Below are 6000 nucleotides of genomic sequence, written 5' to 3'. Positions count from 1 at the left end.
ACGTTAGTTTTTGTTTGATTTTGATTGAATGATAAAATTGGTGATGTATCGATTAAGGATTATTATTAGTTGATAGCTTTTTGTTTAATTGAGAACCGGATTGGCGCAGTGGTTGGTGGAAATTAAAGGGTTGTGGGTTCAAATCCGAGTACCGGTACGTACTGGTAATTCTGTTACATATTTATCGTTATCCGCATTGGAGAAGTGTGGTGGTATCATCTCTAAAATTACTAGAAACGAAAGTATCCCAAAAGTGAGATCTTAAATATTACTTTATTTTTATTTATGTATATGTATATGTATATCTTATCATTGAATCGGTGTGAATGTTCTAGATGTGTTGAAGTTTACGCGTTGAGAGTAACATTTTTAATTGAAAGGAAATGACGTCACGATATGTCTTCACGGAGTGCATTGCGTAAGCGAACTAAATATCAAGTTATATGTATGTATATTAAATAATTAAACAGTGATACTGCTAATAACTAAACAAAAGTAAATTACTTAATTTTTAGTAATTTATCGAATTCAGATCCGTCTCGTTGGTAGGGCTTTGTGCAAGCCCGTCTGGGTAGGTACCACCCACTCACCAGTTATTCTACAGCCAAATAAGAGTACTTAGTATTGTTGTGTTCCGGTTTGAAGGGTGAGTGAGCCAGTGTAACTACAGGCACAAGGGACATAACATCTTAGTTCCCAAGGTTGGTGGCACATTGACGATGTAAGGAATAGTTAATATTTCTTACAGCGTCATTGTCTATGGGTTATGGTGACCACTTACCATCACGTGGCCCATATGCTCGTCTGGCAACCTATACCATAAAATAAAAATAAAAAATCATTATTATTATTATGTTTGGCAAGAATCCCTTTAGGTGAAAGCCTCCTCCAGATATTGCCATACATTTATATCTCTTGCTTCTGTTACCCAGTCGCGTCCAGCTACTTGTGTGATGTCGTCCGCCCATCGTGTTAGTGACCTCTTTCTGCAGCCAGCTGGCCCCTTCCATATCGTGGTACGTCTAGACCAATTGTCGTCGGTTATTTTCACTATATTGCCCCCCCCCCATTTCCATTTTAATTTCATTTTAACTATATTGCCCGTCCATCTCCATTTTTTCCTATTTCTGTGCGTAGCTTAATGCATCGATAACATAACAGGCAAGAAATATAACACTTGGCAGTATCTGAGTGGTGACCGTCAACCGTGGTCGATTTCTCAATCTGCCTTCCTTTAAAAAAAGGATATACTTTAGCCGAGATGGTCCAGTGGTTAGAACTCGTGCATCTTTACCGATGATTGCGGGTCAAACCCAGGCAAGTACCACTGAATATCCATTAGCTTAATTTGGGTTCATAATTCATATCGTGCTCGGCGGTAGGAAACATCGTGAGGAAACCTGCATGTGTTTAATTTCGTAGAAATTTTGTGACATGAATTTTACGAACAAGCATTGCAACAGCGTGGTGGAATATGTTCCAAACCCTTCCTCACAGGGAGAGGAGGCCTTAGCCCAGCTGTGGGCTGTTAATTTACAGGCTGTTGTTGTTGTTGTAAGCATGGCATTATTTAGCAAGATTTTCAAACAAGACGTTACAAATGATTTCGCAATAAACATCCCATACCGGTTGCACAGATGTTCAATAAAAAAACACATCTTTTAAAAGTCTTTTATGAATTCTTTTTGTAACGAAAACACGAAAGTCGAGGGTTCTTTTTTTAAAGGGTTCAGTGGGCGTTCACTTCCGTTTTATTCAGTTACATTCGGGGTTCGAATTTTTTTATCGAATGACACTCGAGTGAGGGCGTCTCATACATATGCTGTTTTATTAATAATCGCTGTAAAATATTTAAAAGTTGTATTGTTTTGCATTTAAAGTTTCTTTTTGATTATAAGTACGACACATTAGATGTAGCATCGGAAAATGCAATGAAATGAAAATAAAACTGATTACTGCCGATTTACACGACCAATAGAAACAGCTCCCTATCGCGCCATTCGACGCTATTCGTCGCTATAGATTCTCGCGTCAGAGAAAGCAAGTGTCGTGTCGTGTCGTGTGGAGGCCGTAACAGCTATTTGATATATTGTATCAGAGTAATAAATATATTTATATGATGCCCATTGAAAACAAAATATTTTGGTGTGCTTACTTAATACGGGGTTTCTTTGACAAGAAAAAAAACAATCAAACCACAGCATCACATCACATCGAGTTATAGTTTCTTAAACGATACGGGGTCTAATAAACCCCGTACAGTTATTATGATACCTGTTGACTTCCAAGCAGGATACATTAATTGAAATAATTGTATTTAATTAACATGACGTTGTATTTTTTAAATGTTAAAAAAGAGTAACTACTGAGTTTCTTGCCGGTTCTTCTCGGTAGAATCTACTTTCCGAACCGGTGGTAGCTTCACTTAATTGTAAAATGACGATTCAAAAGTGCTTATAAAAGCCTACTTGAATAAAGTTTATTTTGATTTTGATTTTGATTTTGATAGTTTTGATTTCAGGTCTTAAACTTCCCGTATCGCAGGAATGGAAAGAATAAAAACATGTTAATACTGGTAGAGGTGGTGATATAGAGTTTCTTCCACTATGTTGCTTCACTGCTGACCCACATTCTCGGTAAAAAAGACTTGCCCACCAATAAATCCCAAAATTGTTTGTCATTATAACGACATAAATTTAGTAGATCGTAATATATTTCTAGACACAACTAATAGATAATTTTATAAATAAATAAATCAAATCAAAATAAACTTTATTCAAGTAGGTAAGTAAAGACTTTTGTATCGTCATTTTACAATTAAGTGAAGCTACCACCGGTTCGGAAAGTAAATTCTTATCGAGAAGAACCGGCAAGAAGTTACTCTTTTTTAACATTTAAAAAATACAAATTCATGTTAGTCAAATGCAATTATTTAAATTAATATATCCTGCTGCTTATATAATTGAATAGTCTTCATGTTTACGTAATGACTTCAAATTTCTCTTCAAAAGTGCCATCCATTTCAATGAATTTCATTTGTTCTAAGCGATATCCATTCAGAATATTAATTTCATTTTTGACGTAAAAATAAACTTTACAATCATTTATATAACTAGCTGCATCAAGCTGACGCTTTGGTCTTACTATCATACATAGCTGCAAAATCGGTGTTTATTCATGTGAATCACCTAAGTTAAGTCGAAACACCTATAAATAAATAAATAAAAATAAAAATAGCCTTTATTCTAACCACAAAACATGCTCACAATATTAAATTATATATTATTTCCATTTTATTAATTATCCATTTCATTATATATTTTCATTAATTTAATTGCATATATAAATATATTATTATTCTTAAAACATGCAGCTAATCTTTTGTGGAAGTCGCCTCTTTGGCGTAGTCCCCCCCCCCCCCCCAGCTTCCTCCAGTTGTCTGGTCCAACCATTTCCCTGAACATGTCTTCCAATGGCTTTCTCGGTCTACTTCTACCTCTTTGTGTTCCCCTCAGTGTCCATTCTGTTTCCTAGTCCATCTATTATCTGCCATTCTACACACATGACCTGCCCAAGCCCATTTGAGAGTTATAATTGTTTGCAGTATATCGGTTACTTACGGTCGAAGCGCCTAAAATGTTTTTAATATATCTCAATAGATGAAAGATCATCCATGATGCACTTAACATTAGGTAGAGTGGAGTTATGTTTTTATTCGTAAAAAATAAATAACGAGAGATCGTCACAATGCACAGACAAGCTCTCCCTTTCCTACTGTGTCTCTGTCTCTTTCTATTTAATATACAATTATATATTACTTTTCACATACACACTTCAATCAATATTATTTTCTTATTATATAACAACGTAAAATTGTAAATACTGTTAGATTATAATCTATCTCGATATATTGCTAACCATAACATACTGTTTACAATTTAACGCATTATTATTCGGTAGTTTAAAATCTATCGAAGTAAATTTCAGTTAAATTATAAAAACTCTAATCTAACCTCGCCGACATAACTATCGAAATTATATATGTTTTATTGTAAGTTAAATAAACGATAGTTTACAATTGCGAATATATATAAAGTAAAGTAAACTAACAGCCTGTAAATTTCCCACTGTTGGGCTAAGGCCTCCTCTTCCATTAAGGAGAGGGTTTGGAACGTATTCCACCACGCTGTTCCAATGCGGGTTGGTGTAATGCACATGTGACAGAATTTCGATGAAATTAGACACATGCAGGTTTCCTTACGATATTTTCCTTCACCGCGGAGCACAAGATGAAATCTGAAAAAAATTAAGCACATATATATATATATATAGTGGTGCTTGCCTGGGTTTGAACCCGCAAACATCGGTTAAGATGCACGCGTTCTAACCACTGGGCCATCTCAGATATATATATTAATATAACATATTATATTTAAACATCCGGTGAGACATCTTTGACATGTGTTTAATTTAAAAAATAAAAAGTTGTCATTTTATTTGTAATAAGTCATTAAGTATTCATAGTATATTTTTAAAAACCAGTTTCAAATTAAATACCGACATCATAATAATTCATAACTGGATCTATTTACGTGTCTTACCATATTAAAACTATAATTAAATATAAAATGTAATAACTGACAAATAGCATCTTAGGTATATACATATATGAAAATTTATAATAATAAATATCATTATTTATGTACGTATATTGGAATACGTTTGCCTTATTATACATATTTAAAAAAAAAAAAACATTAAAATGGTTGCAATCTGTAAGGATGATAGATTAATTAAAACAAATTTTAATTGGTTCTCTTTGGTAGATAACTTGTTAACATATTATATATCAAATAATTGTACTCAGTATTGTTGTGTTCCGGTTTGAAGGGTGAGTGAGCCAGTGTAACTACAGGCACAAGGGACATGACATCTTAGTTCCCAAGGTTGGTGGCACATTGACGATGTAAGGAATAGTTAATATTTCTTACAGCGTTCGACCATTTACCATCAGGTATGTACATATACTCGTCCGCCAACCTATATCATAAAAAAATGATATATGATACGTCAATTTATAATTGAAATAATCAAAGCAACATTCTCAATATATATTTATAATATATCGATTTTTATAACGTGAAGTTTTAAAACCAAAATTCGTTAATATATCATTGTCAAAATTTTGCAAACACAATTTACACCTATCACATTGTCAACGCATTCTGAACGCATGAAATCTATACAAATCATTATAATCATTATAATAAAATTTACAAAAGCAAACTGTAACACGCTATAAAACATATATATTCTTATATTATAAATGAGAAAGTAATCACCTCTCTCTGTCACTTTCACGAGAAACCCTCTCTTTCCAAAAAGCAAGTCAATCCGAGGCCAGTAACTAGTTATTTAATAAAACTACATCAGTCCTGAAAGTCAAAGTATTTTATTAAATATTACATTTTGACCAATATCCACCAGTACAGAAAGAAATACCCCAAATCTGAGACAAATCAGCGAAAATCAGTGGAACTTTTCTTTTCTCTTTTCTGATCTCCCTAATTCTATTAACTCCCTAGGAGGAATCCTTCCGTTTCCAAAGTATATTGTGATTTAAAATGTGAATTTTTTTATTGTATAGGTTGGCGGACGAGTATATGGGCCACCTGATGGTAAGTGGTCGCCATCACCCATAGACAATGACGCTGTTAGAAATATTAACTATTCCTTACGTCGTCAATGTGCCACCAACTTTGGGAACAAAGATGTTATATCCCTTGTGCCTGTAGTTACACTGACTCACCCTTCAAACCGAAACACAACAATACTAAGTACTGTTATTTGACGGGAGAATAAGTGATGAGTGGGTGGTACCTACCCAAACGAGCTTGCACAAAGCCTGTGGAGTCTATATGACCAAAAATGGAATCACATTTAATTTTTCTATCGTCATTTTAGTAATTTTGTAATCCCATAATACAAAATTTCCTTGAT

Source organism: Vanessa cardui, chromosome 27 (assembly GCF_905220365.1).
Source record: "Vanessa cardui chromosome 27, ilVanCard2.1, whole genome shotgun sequence".
In the NCBI taxonomy this organism is placed as follows: Eukaryota; Metazoa; Arthropoda; class Insecta; order Lepidoptera; family Nymphalidae; genus Vanessa; species Vanessa cardui.
Note: the sequence above shows the minus strand (reverse complement) of the source record.